The sequence below is a fragment of the Harpia harpyja genome, chromosome 14, assembly GCF_026419915.1.
Source record: "Harpia harpyja isolate bHarHar1 chromosome 14, bHarHar1 primary haplotype, whole genome shotgun sequence".
NCBI lineage: Eukaryota > Metazoa > Chordata > Aves > Accipitriformes > Accipitridae > Harpia > Harpia harpyja.
Genome location: NC_068953.1, coordinates 14,697,951 through 14,711,553, shown reverse-complemented (window position 1 = coordinate 14,711,553; position 13,603 = coordinate 14,697,951).

The following is a 13,603-nucleotide window of genomic DNA, read 5'->3' as shown; positions in this document are numbered from 1 at the left end:
TCCCCTCAGTGGGATGGGGGGAGAGAACTGAAAGGGTAAAAGTGAGAAGACTCATGGGTTCAGGTAAAAACAGTTTAAGAATTGAAATAAAATAAAATAAAATAAAAGAACAGTAACAATAATACATGGTAATGAAAAGGAAAATAACAAAGAGGGAGAAATAAAACCCAAGAAAGATGAGTGATGGAAATGAAAACAGTTGCTCACCACCAACTGACCAATGCCCAGCCAGTCCCCGAGCAGCGGCCCCCCGGCCAACCTCCCCCCCCAGCTTTATTGCTAAGCATGAAAACATATGGTCTGGAATATGCATTTGGTCAGTTGGGGTCAGCTGTCCAACCTGTGTCCCCTCCCAACTTCTTGTGCACCCCCAGCCTGCGCACTGGTGGGGTGGGGTGAGAAGCAGAAAAGGCCTTGACGCTGTGTAAGCACTGCTCAGCAGTAACGAAAACACCCCTGGGTTATCCACACTGTTTCCAGCACCATATTGCTCTTCACAACTACCGGAAAGGAGGTGTCGTGTCCCAAAGTTGGAGCATCTCAGGTTTGTGGATTTCCTTTGTCAGAATTAAGGTGAAACGACACCAGGGGACTTCAAACAGCAATGAACATTTATTCAACCTAGCTAACCTTGCCCAAGTACACGTGAACTTATCAATATGAACCTTGCAACATGTCATTAAGCCGCTGTTTGAAAAGACAAGGGAGGTATAGAAAAAGAAATGGAAAAAGGAACATGAAACTGTATCAGAAGGAGAGCCCTCCCGTTGAGTCACGAGGTTCAGAGCAGACCCCTTGCTTTCTGAACTCCTTCTCAAAGAGGAGCCCAGGGGCGGCTAGATCCACTCCTAGTGTCAGACTTGGTCAACAGTTTATGTTTAAAAGGATGAGGTGTAGGCACTGTGGAAAAGACAGAAGGAAAAGAGGGAGAGAGAGAAAGAGAGAAAGAGAGAAAGAGAGAAAGAGAGAAAGAAAGAAAGAAAGAAAGAAAGAGAGAAGAAAAGGGTTTCACCAGTCCTCAGTCCAGTGTTGGTCCAGCCAGCGTAGAGATCCAGTTCCAGAGAGCGCGCACTGAGAACTTGTTCTCCCTTCTTTTATAGTGTGTTAGTTGATGGTCTCGACATGCGCAGTTCCCATTCCCAGGGTTCTCTGGAATCGGTTGGTGAGCTTCGGGGGGGGTTCATTGTGGAGTTGCCTCTTTTTCCCTGGTGGCATGACCGCCTAAGATAGAAGCACAGTCCCATCCTCCGCGGGGCCTCCTCCTCCAGGCACATATGCTGTGCTCCTTCTCCTGGTCACTTAAGATAAGGAATTGCGGCTTTGGAGAAGTACGGTCCCACCCTCCGTGGGGCCCTCTCCTCCGGCCACATTGTCCTGTTCACAAAACTCCAGCATTTTTACAGAGGCCGTTTCTTCCACCAAAGTTCCTTAACGAATGTTTGAGACATTGACTGTAATTTGTCAGACCGTCACAGGAGGTTGTAGTGAGATGGGTGCTGGTCTCTTCTGTCAGGTGGCTGGAGATAGGACGAGAGGAAATGGCCTCAAGTTGCGGCAGGGGAGGTTTAGATTGGATATTAGGAAAAATTTCTTTACTGAGAGGTTGTCAGGTATTGGAACAGGCTGCCCAGGGAAGTGGTTGAGTCACCATCCCTGGAGGTATTCAAAAAGTGGGTAGACAAGGCACTTCAGGACATGGTTTAGTGGGCATCGTTGATGGTTGGACTCGATGATCTTGAAGGTCTTTTCCAACCTAAATGATTCTATGATTCTGTGACTTGGGAGGGTCTGTACCAGCCCTGTGCCCTTGTGCTCTCTCTAGTTAGTGCACAACAGGAGGAGGGTGGAAAAATACCTGTGGCAGAGCCTGCCATACCTGCAGGACACTCAAGCCACGGCTTCCAGGTTCATCAGTGAGCCACAACCCCCAGGGTCCCTCTTGTGGCAGTCTGGCCCCAGTCCCCGCCACTGCATTGGCAGCAAGGGGCAGCCCTGCGGCTGCCAGAGCCCCAGCTGCCCCAAGGAGGGTCCTCGGTGCAGGTGAGCTCTCTGAGAGCCTTGCTCAGTCCCACCGCCCTCGGCTACTGTCCTTCCCTGGGGTCAGGCCTGCTGAGGGGTAGGACGGTGTGCAGCCAAGCTGGCAGGGCTGCTGGGAGCGTGCTGGGGAGCAGAGGTCTGACAGGAGCTCTGTGCCTAGGGCTTGCTGCATGGCACCTGAGGAACCTGAGCAGGCAGAAGCTGTGGGATACCTGCAATGGTGAGTAGGGGCAGTGCTGTGCTGTCCGCGGCTGGTGGGACAGGGGACAGGGCCTGGGCAGGGTGCCGTGGTCTGGAGGGGACTCCTGGGGGTCTCTGCAGGCAGTGGGGGTTCATGCTCCGCTTCCTTCTCTTGCAGCCCTCCTGCCCTTGGGGAAGGACACTGAACTCTTGGTCAGGACTCTGGCAGCTGAGGTGATCTTCGTCCTGACAAGAGAGATGACAAGATCAGGATGGAGCCTGCGGTCACTGTGCTGCTGGCCCCGGTGACCCCTGCAGAAGTGAAATTTCCCTCTAGAAGACTGCTGTATTCAAATAAATCATTTTTTTGAATAAAGCTGGAACAACAAGCCCAGTCCCATGCTGTCCTTCCCATGGAGACCACCCAGAGTGTGCTGAGCAGACAGTGACATTCCTGGCTTGTGCTGCTGCCTGCAGGACAGCACACCAGGACCCAGGGTGTCCTTGCAGCAAAGCCACAGCTACCCCGCTAGACCACAGAACCCGGAGGGGAGAAGGAGAGAAGCTTTAGCCCAGCCCGCCCCTCCTGAGACATCTCAGGGCATGCAAAGGCACCCGTGCTCTGCCAAGCTGGCAAATCGTCATTTGTCCTGACATCAAACCCCTCTCTTTTACAGGGGAGGTGTGCTGGTTTGGGCTGGGATAGAGTTAATTTTCTTCACAATAGCTGGCATGGGGCTACGTTTTGAGCAGGAACAAGGGGTTATACCAGATGTCCCGAGTGGGGACAGCACAAAACCACATAAGCCAAGTGGGGCAGGAACAAATCTGCCTCCAGCCACCTCAAGTGGGAATCTGGCAAAGCTGTGGCTGATTGATAGAAAGCTGACAATCCCTGGAGGCAGGAGAAAATGTGAAGATGCTAAAAAGCCATGCACAAACATTTTTTGGAGCTCAGGGGTGAGAGAGCAGCTAGGTGGAGGCCTGGCAGCCAGCCAAGGTCAACTCAATGCAGGTGCTGAAGGTGTTTCTTTGGTAGCGCTAGTTCAGAGTCAGCATGTAGCTGTATCTTGGGGGGCAGATAAAATTCATTGGAAATGAACCTGCAAGAGACCAGGCGCTTTGCTACATGAGTCTCTCAGACGCAGTCCTGTACCTGGGAAGAGTGGAAAAGAAACCCTCAGCAACCTGAATGTGCCAGCAAAGCCGTGAACAGGCACGCTTACAGCCCTGGGCAGCTTTTTATTCACCTGGCTGGTGCGGCTCAGGGAAGAGGTGGGAGTTCTGCCAGCAGACGAACAGCCCTTTGCCAGCAGTGCATGGGGAAGCCCAGTGGCTGCCAGCTGCTGGCTACATGAGGTGCCCTGGCTGTGGCAGCTGCGTCGCTGCAGTGTGTCCCCGTGCACCCCTGCGTGGCCCCGTGTCACAAAGGGGCAGTCATGTGGCACCCGCCCGGCGCTTGTGAGCTCACCTGGCCAGGGCTTGGGATCCTGAAAAGCGGGCCAGAGAAAGCTAGTTGGGCTGAGCTGGCCTTCGGGATAACTCAGCTCCTTCCTCTGCTACTTGCATGCCTACTTTTTTCCAACCATTTATTGTTTACTGCCCGCTTCTCCTCAACTTCCATCCTTGTGCAAAGGTAATTATGATTTGACTTTCAGGACAGATCATAGAGTAGGTAGATACGGGATAAAAGTATAGCCTGGTCTACACCTTCCAAGCCGTAGGCTGAGCTATTGCACCTTGATAGGCTGGCCAGAGATGGGCTATGGGTAGAGTTCCTGTTTGCTAATTCTTATTTCTTTATCATATCCTAGGATAGGTAAGAAGGGGGGGGTGGCAGTGTAGTCTGAGGTGTTGGGCTTAGCCTAGAATGACAAGAAGCCTGCCCTGACTGATGTGGCAGGAAGGGAGACAGAAAAGGAGCATGGCAAAGGCAGATGTTAAAGTAGCAGCTGAAAGCTGGTCACTCCTGCTGCACACAAGGTGGGAAAGTGTGGGCTGGAGAGCCAGAGGAGTGCTGTTAATGCTAGCCACAGGTAAGCAGCAGGTCCTCTTCAGAGAAGGTGACATGCAATGCAGTCTTTCAAAAAGGCCTTTGTAATTGATGTCAGTTGGAGTCCTGTGACAGGGACAGCAGGGCCATCAGAATGCAGCTCTGCAGCAGTTCTAAGTACCACGGAAGCACTTTTGATGATGGATCCTGTTCTGTGCATGGCATTTGGGTTTTTTTTTAATAATTTTGTTGAGCTACAGTTATTTCTTTGTTGTGATCAGGTGACGGGATTTGCGCTGATCTTGCCTTTCTGCAGCGTGTCCTGACATACTTTGTCATCCAAAACTTTCCCCTCTGTTCCTGAGAGGAGCGATGGCTGCAATGGGGAACGACTCCTGTGAGTAACAGCTTCAGCAGCAGTCTTGGACTTTGTGAATCCCCAAAGGCAACAGAAGTGGTTGGTGCTCCCTCCCTGAATGTTGAGGTGCTGACAACCTAGAGGGAATTCTGGGGCATTTCCTGATAGCACCCAGACTTACCCAGGTGTTTTTGATTAGACACAGGAAGACATGTTTTGTCACTGATTTGCCACTACGTACAATCTTTGAAAGATGACATTGCTCATAGAAAGATCTGACATCAGTAGGGTTACCTTCTGGGCTAGGTACTTGCTTGTTTTCGTGACGTTACAGTCAGAAAAATGGAAGACTTGAGTTGATAATGCAATTCAAGACTCTAGAGGGAAAGGAAGGTAGCCCAAGGCCCAGAAGTCAGAGTGTGCGTTTGTTGGACTTTTGGCAAAGTAAGCAGGGGAACACATTATTTTCCAAAACTCTTTCTTGACCAGTAAATTTCAATGGCAGTGTTAGGCTTCCCCTGATGCTTCTGGGTTGGATGTTTAAGCTGGTTGTACTGGGTGCTCCTGTAGTGAACTCAACTTTTACACGTGCTTTCATGCAACAATATTGTCTCATCTCTTTTCAAATGTCATTTCCCTGCAGTCATTGTTGAGGGAATGGCTCCGCCACAAAGGATCCTCTTTCCCCCGGAGAAGATTTGCGTGGACTGGCAGCAACGACAGAGAGCTGGAGCAGGACTCCACAATCTGGGCAATATGTGCTTCCTCAACTCCATCCTGCAGTGCCTGACGTACACACCCCCTCTGGCCAACTATCTGCTCTCTCGTGAGCACAGCCAGTCATGTGAGTACTTTTATGAACACCTTGTAAATATGTCAGGCACTTCCCAAGGATTCCAAGAATCTGGAATTTGTTTTAAGAGAAAAGCAGCCCTTCTTTGCCAACCCCCAAGTTGGTCTTCTTTGAACACTCAAGCCTAGAAGCCACTTGTCATATCTAGCTGTGTTCATCTTCAGAAGGGCACCCCTTTCTAGCCCCAGGTCTTGGTCCCTATTCCTGCAGGTTAAACCCTCTGTGCTTATCGCACAGAAATATTCTGTCAGTTTAACGTCCTCTGAAGAAAGTTTTCTCTGCACTAAAATGTCCTGGGCTTGTTGGGATGCTGTCACCTTGGGAGGAGTGGAGACTGTTCTTATAACTTCAAAATCCCCACTAGGTTTCCCCTTGCTATGGATGTTTTGCTCACCTAAGGATCTTGCTTCCCTCCCTTCCTCTTCAGGTCATCAGCAAGGCTTCTGCATGATGTGTAGAATGGAAGATCATGTTAACAAGGTCCTGCATTCCTCAAACAGTGCCATCCATCCTTGGGCTGTCATCAGTGTTCTCACACGTGAGTCATTTCAGGTGCTTTGACAAGTTTTCTTCTGTTCTTGTAGGAGAGAGCTACTAACTTCTTCTTTCTTAGGAATAGGAGAACATTTCCAGCTTGGCATGCAGGAAGACGCCCATGAGTTCTTACGTTATACTGTCGATGCCATGCAGAGAGCTTGTCTGAGCGGAACCAGCGAGTAAGCACAAGCAAATTATCTTTGCAATGTTCCCAAGCCCTTTGGACTCCTTGGTGTAGTGCCATCAAGGAAAAACTATGCCCAGGGCTTTCACACAAAGCAAAACTCCTGGAGGAGATAACTCTCTGCCTTACCATTTATTTCCAGCTTGGACATCTCTTCTCAATCAACTACCATTGTCCATCAAATATTTGGGGGCTTTCTGAGATCCAGAGGTACTTTTCCATAACTATTGCTTTCCTTGGAATTGTCTGTGTCCTTCTGTCTGCCTGTGATAAACAGCCGGTCGTGTGACTGGTGTAGTAGGTATGAAGGACTTAAAGCGGCACAGCCAAGTCGACTTCCCCTGTCACTGAGCCTTTTGATTTTCCTTCCAGTCACATGCTTGAGCTGCAAAGCGGTTTCTGATTCCTACGAGGCCTTCCTGGATGTTCCTTTGGATATCAAAGTAAGAGCGATTGTAATTGTGCTTCAAGACATCCCAAGGCCCCTTTAGCTTTCCAGAATCAACACATTTGCTTTAAAAATGCATAGTGCGAACAAAAGAGAGCTTGGTGGTGGGTGGGAAGTGGAATGGACAGTGCCCTTCTGGGGAGGCCATGGCAGCGGTCTCCCTGTAGGTGCCGGCTTTAAGCTGGACAAGTACATGTTATCCCCTCTGCACCCCTGATGTACTCTCATCCTTCTTCCTTTTGCCCTCCCTCAACACCTGTCTGACTCCTAGGCTGACAGGTTGTATTGTTTTCATTATTGATGGCCCTGTACAGCATTGGTAGCTGAACTGAGCAGTGGCACAGAGAGGTAGCTCTTGATAGCCCTGGGAATCCCTGGGAAGTGAGGGAAATGTTCAGCATCATACCTTCTTTCTGCCTCCTTGTGGGCACTGCTTGCGGGTTCACAGTGGCTCTCCTCAGCATGAGCTACCTGGGCCTTCTTGTCAACTCCTAGTAAGTGTTTGGGCAAGGGCATTTCCCCGAGATCAGTCCTCTCCTTTCTCACTCCTCCAGGCAGCCTCATCTGTCACCGCAGCTCTGGAGGACTTCGTGAAACCTGAGCAGCTGGATGGTGAAAACGGCTTTAAATGTAGCCGGTAAGATGCTTATTAACAACATGTTAATACTAGATCCTGTGTGAAGGTGCTGCGCATACCTGAACATAAAGTCATCTTTTCTTATAGGTTAGATGCACAATAATGAGAAACAGATATTTTAATATGGCTTTATGCAGCCTTAAAACAGTGTAAGGGTGTGTGAGACGTGAAAGGATGTCTGGCCTTCTTGGGGCAAGATAGGGTGTATTTGAAGGGTGCATTTCAGCACTTGGCTCTGTGCTTGGTTTCAAGGTGCGACAAGGTGGTTGCCGCCTCCAAGAGGTTTACAATCCATCGCGCGCCCAAGGTTCTTACGGTGTGTCTGAAAAGGTTTGAAGATTTCACTGGTGGGAAGATCAGCAAGGTGTGTACGCAACTGGAGTGCAATGTTCTCTTCCTGGAGCAGGAGATTTCCCAAAGCAGTACGCTCTTTCACAAGCTGTTCATGTTGAGTTTTTCGTGTTCCCTTCTGGGGAGAGGAGAGTTGTCATGGGAAGACAAGCATGCACTCTGCTCTGACAGAGCTGCTTTGGCCGGGAACAGTTTCCTGCCACCCAAACCATTACCTGTTGCTTTAGGGAAAACCAAGTGTTCATGAGCTCCGACGATGTATTTCTACACCTCTGGCCCCTGGTGTTGGAAGGCTATTTCGTGTAGTATTTCAGGATCATTTCCGAGCCCTCTTGGTCTCTCCGTAGGTTGTGGTGTATCCCGAGTACTTGGATCTTCGCCCGTACATGTCTCAGACAGCTGGAGAACCGCTCCTCTACTCCTTATATGCTGTCCTGGTGCATAGTGGTGACAGCTGTCGTTCAGGACACTATTTCTGCTACACAAAGGTAAAGAGCAACTTCCTTCCGCACAAGAGAAGAATGTGTGCTGAGGAAGACAAACTTTCACGGCAGTGATACTGGCAGCCAAGGGTTTGGGGAAGAAGGTCTCCTTTGGGGCTGGGTTGGGTTTGTTCTGGCATACGCTTGGTTCTGTAGTTCTCTGCCTGTGTTTTTGTGGAGAAACCATGCATTTCATCTCCAGATATCGTTGCCTTTTTTTACAGGCCAGCAATGGACTGTGGTACGAGATAGATGATACATCTGTGGATCGTTGTGACATCGACACAGTTCTCCAGCAGGAAGCCTATTTGCTGTTTTATGCCAGGTAATAACAGAAAGGTACTTAAAGGGGGCCTAAAGGAAAGATGGGAGTGTAGTGATAGGACGAGGCGGAATGGTTTTAAATTGAAAGAGGGTAGGTTTAGATTAGCTGTTAGGAAGAAATTCTTTACGGTGAGGATGGTGAGACACTGGAAGAGGTTGCCCAGAGAAGTTGTGGATGCCCCCTCCATGGAAGTGTCCAAGGCCAGATTGGATGGGTCTTTGAGCAAGTGGAAGGTGTCCCTGCCCATGGCAGGGGAGACGGAACTAGATGATCTTTAAGGTGCCTGCCAACCCAAACCATTTTATGATTCTATGATTCTATGAAACAGAGGCCGTAGGGGGTATAAAGATGAGATCTTGCTCCGACAAGGGCAGAGCTGGTGGGAAGACCCCAATCAAATTTCAGACTTGTAGTTTTGGATACATCTTCTCTCTGTCATAGAAACCGCTCCAAGAAAATGACTGAACCCCAGAGAAAGCTGCAAGAACAGCCCTAAATGGAAATCACTCTTTTTTTTTCCAGGAGCTCTGATTCAATTGGAGAAAGGCCTTCTTCCTCACAGGTACCATCATATGCCCGTGCCTTCCTCAGTCAGCGGGCAGCCGGCAGTAAGCAGGCAGGTCCTGTGGGACCATGGGGTCTGCCTCATTGGACTAAGGTAACTCTGGGGAGATGGATCAGGGCACCAGCTGGACACTGGATTTCTTTCTGGGATCTTGGCATTGCTCTCTTTTCCCTCCCACACTGCAGCTTTCTTCAAAGCTGCAACGCTGCTCCCTCTCAAAGCATCCCACGTAGAGCCATCCCATTTGTCCGCCTTTGGCCCTTCTGCCTTTGCAGCCCTCCAGGAGAGTCTTTGGGAGGCCCTTAGCTGTCCCCTGCCACAGCTTCTGGGGGTTCCCCACTGTTCTGGTCCTTTCATGAGGAAAGGTCAGGGCCTTTTCACAGCTCTCTTTGCAGGACGTGGCAGTGGACATGGAGGACTCTCCAGAGGACAGCAGCTCCTCTGCAAGAGCCAGCACCAGCCGGCTAACCTGGGCAGGTGCACAGGAGGCATCTGCAGGCAGGCCGTGCCCTATCTGGCCAGGCAGGCTCAGCATCACCTCTAATGTGTCCAGAACGCAACCTGACTTCCCGTTCTGCTGTCAACCATTTGACCGTGTGCTGCACACCGTGCAACAAGACAAGGAGGAGCACGGATTCAGCTCTTCTTCCTGCTGCCAGAGGAATGGGGCCAGGGAGAGGACACGGAGCAGATCGCCGCAGTGGGGCAATGATTTCCACAGCTGGCTCATGGTCAACACAGACTACAACCTCTCAGCAGGGAGCAGGAGGAGAAATAGTCCTCCAAGTCATGTACAAGCCCCCAGGGATGCCTCAGCTCCAGGGCCCTCCAACGGCAGCTCCCAGTTGGCTCCCGCACCCAGTGCTGCTCGGGAGCAAACCCTGCTGAGGCAGAGAGAGCGGAGCAGATCCCCACGGCAGGGCTATGATCTCCGCAGCCGGTTTGTGCAGTACACGGACTACCATCGCTCAGCGAGGAGGAGGTGGAGAACAAGTCCTCCATATTGTGACCGAGCCTCAATTGATGATGCAGCTGCAGGGCCCTCCAACACCAGCTGCAAGCAGGCTCCCGCACCCAGGGCTGCCCAGGAGCAAACTCAGCTGCGCCAGAGAGAGCGGAGCAGATCGCCGCGGCGGGGCTATGATCTCCGCAGCCGGTTTGTGGAGTACACAGACTACCATTGCTCAGCGAGGAGGAGGAGGAGGAGATGTGAAAACAAGTCCTCCACGTTGTGACCGAGGCCCAAGGGATGATGCAGCTCCAGGGCCCTCCAGTGCCGGCTCCAGGCAGGCTCCAGCACTCAGGGCTGCTCAGGACCAAACCCTGGCAAGGCAGAGAGAGCGGAGCAGATCCCTGTGGCAGGGTTATGATGTCTGCAGCTGGTTTGTGGACACCACAGACTATGACCCCTCAGCAGGGAGGAGGAGGAGGAGGAGGAGGAGGAGGAGGGTTTCAGTGCCCCAGAGATACAGGTCAGACAAACACTCAGGGCACTGTGGTGGTGACAGGGCCAGATTGTGACCCTGGATGAGGGAGAAGCACAGCATCTGACTTCTGCAATGCTGGAGAGGAGGAGGAGGAGGAGGAGGAAGAAGAAGAATCCAGGAAGTACCAAAACTGCCCCCCTCAGGGACCAAGCTGCACAAAGGGCACCAGCAGCCCACCCTGTCCCTCCTCCCAGTGCTGCCTCTGGCCAGGAGGAGCTCAGAGAGACCTTCCAGAGACTCGGACAGCTCTGCCAGCTGGTGTCAAGGAAGAGCTTCAATCTGTTTTCTGCTTTTGGGATCACCTTGCTAAACCAGCACTCATTTGGAGCCAATAGGCAGAAAAGCCAAAGCCAGAATTAAAAACACTTGTTGGCCTTGCATGTGTAATTTATGGGGTGTTTCCTTCTCTGTAGGTTTTGGGGCAATTGGTGGAAATACCCGGTGTGGGAGGTTTATGTCTTGGGATTTTGAAAGCAGTGTGCTTGCATATGCCCATCTTGCAATCTCTTCTTTTTAAATATGGAGTTCAAGTCACTCGAAAGGAAATGGGCTGGATGAGCCAACAGCGAGCTGGACTGAAAACCAGCTGAGCACCTGGGCCCAGAGGGTGCTGCTCGGTGGCAGCAAGTCTAGTGCGAGGCTACAAACTAGCGGTGTCACCCAGCGGCCAGCACTGGGTCCGATCCTGTTGCACATCTTCCTTAATGAACGGCCTGGATGATGGGGCAGAGTGCACCCTCAGCAAGTTGGTGTCAGAGACTGAAGGAGTTAATGTCTCAACCATTGTGGTGGGGCAAGTTCTGCTTAATGGTGCACTCTGCATAACAACGAACCCTGCATAGCAATGAACTGCAGGCAGGTGAGAAGTCCATTAGCAACAGGGCATGGAGGGCGTGCCAGAGGGTAGGCAGTTCTGTGTTCTGATACGCCGAGCCCGAGCGGGGCAGCTCACCATATATGGCCAAAGGTCAAAGAACAGTCGTACCTGCTGGGAGGGAGAAGTTACTCCCCAAATGACCCTCGAGCCCACCGACCCATTTCCTGAAGGTTCTGGAAGCACAAACCGTGCATGATACCTAATTAGCCTAATGAGTTCAAGTGCCCGCCCGAAGGAGGGGCAAGGAGATTATAAAAGGAAACAAACTGAAGCCCCGGTTGCGTGCGCTCTCCAGAACTGGACCCTTAGGCTGGCTGGACCAACACTGGACCCAGGACTGGTGAAATCTTTCTTCCCTCTCTCTCTTTTCCATAATCCCTATACCTCATCCTTTCGACATAAACCGTTGACCAAGTCTGGGACTAGGAATGGATCCAGCCACCCCTGGGCTCCTCTCTGAGAAGGAGTCTAGAAAGCAAGGGGGTCCACTCCGAACCTTGTGACTCAACAGGAGTGCTTTCCTTATTTTCTTCCCTGAACTGATCCCCAAATAAGCAAGGCCTGTAGTATATGTTTGGTGACGTGTGGTTAGCGTGTTACAAAGTTTACTGATGTAGTTTCATGCCAATTCTTGTGACCATGGCAATTCTTGTTGTGAGCGAATAAAAGTTGAGGTTTGTGAGTTAAAGGATCCTTGGTGTCGTTTCACCTTAATCCTGACCTGGGAATCAGCAAACCTGAGTCATCGTCCCAAGAAACTGGGATGTGACAGTTGGCAGATGACACCAAAGTGGGAGGAGTGGCGCCTAGGCCAGGGGGTCGTGCTGCCATCCTAAGGCACCTGGGCAGGCTGGAGAGATGGGCTGACAGGGACCTCATGCAGTTCAGCAAGGGGAAGTGCAAAGGGTACTGTGCGGGTGACGAGCACCAGCACAGGCTGCCCAGGGAGCCTGTGGAGTCTCCATCCTTGGGGATGTTCCACAGCCCTCTCGACATGGTCGTAGACAACCAGCTGCAGGTGGTCCTGCTTGAGCAGGGGGCTGGGGCCAGGTGACTTCACCCTCCAGGTGATCTCCTGGCCAGCTTCAAGTAGCCTGTCATTCTCTAAAATGGCTGTCTACAAGAGGATCCAGCCACCGCCGCTGTCACCCTCAGGCAGCCATCTACCACTCCACCAGGAAGCTGCAGGCTGTGGAGAGGAGCCCAGGCTGGAGCAGGCTCCTGGCAGGAGCTGCAGTCCCTAGGGAGGAGCCCACTCAGCAGCAGGTTCTCTGGCCAAAGCTGTGGCCCACAGGGCCCAGGCAGGAGCAGGGGAATGGCGGGAGGAGGACAGGGTGGCAGAGACGAGGTGCTGTGGGCCACCTGCAGCCCCATTCCCCATCCCCCTGTGCCACCTGGAGGTGAGAGGGGGCCAAAGAGTCAGAATGGGAGGAGTGAGGCTGTGCCTGGGAAGTGCGGGGCTGGGGGAAGCTGTTTTCATTTGGGTTTACTGCAGTTCTCCTGCTCTCCTGGCTCACCAGCTGAAACCTGTTCCCAGCCTGATTCAGGACACCCCTGGTAAGAGCAGCACAAACCCATTTCCCTTTTCCCACCCTTGCTGGCTGCCAGGTGCAGCTGAGCCAGAGGCTGGGGAGGGCTCATCCTGCCAGTGCTGCTGATGGCGGCAGAGGAAAGAGCAGCCTGATCCTGCTGAATGCAGGGTTGCTCTCCTGCCTCAGCTGCCCCTCAGTCTGGTGCTGCTCGACACGCCACTGCTGCACACAGACTGGGCAGTTTGCCTGTTAAGCGCTGGGGACAGCAGCCCTGGGGGAACGGGTGTGTGCCTCTAAGGGTGAGGTCACAGAAGGAGTTGGCTACAAGAGGTACCAGAGAGTCCTGGCCAACTGCCAGAGACACCATAGAGCCTGTTTGTGTCTGTGTGCGAGTCTCGAGGGGCGAGAGAACTGGAGGAGCTGGCTACCAGAAGGACCACGGTGTCCAGGCCAACTGGCGCCAGGGAGCAGCTACAGGGTAGACGGGCACACTGACTTGCATACCCAGACATGCTCCACTTGCTGGCACATTATTTCCACTCACCCTGGTCTGTCCAGGTGCCGGCACCCCAGACAAACACTCCCAATGACCTCTGGTCCCACTCCAGTGACTGGCACCACCAACACAGGAACCACGGCGACCTGTGGTTTGACTCCAGTTGCTGGCCCCTAGACTTCCATACACACACACGCGCACGCGCACACACATACACACAAAATAGAGAGCCCCTCGCCAGGGAAATTAGTTAGGAATAGA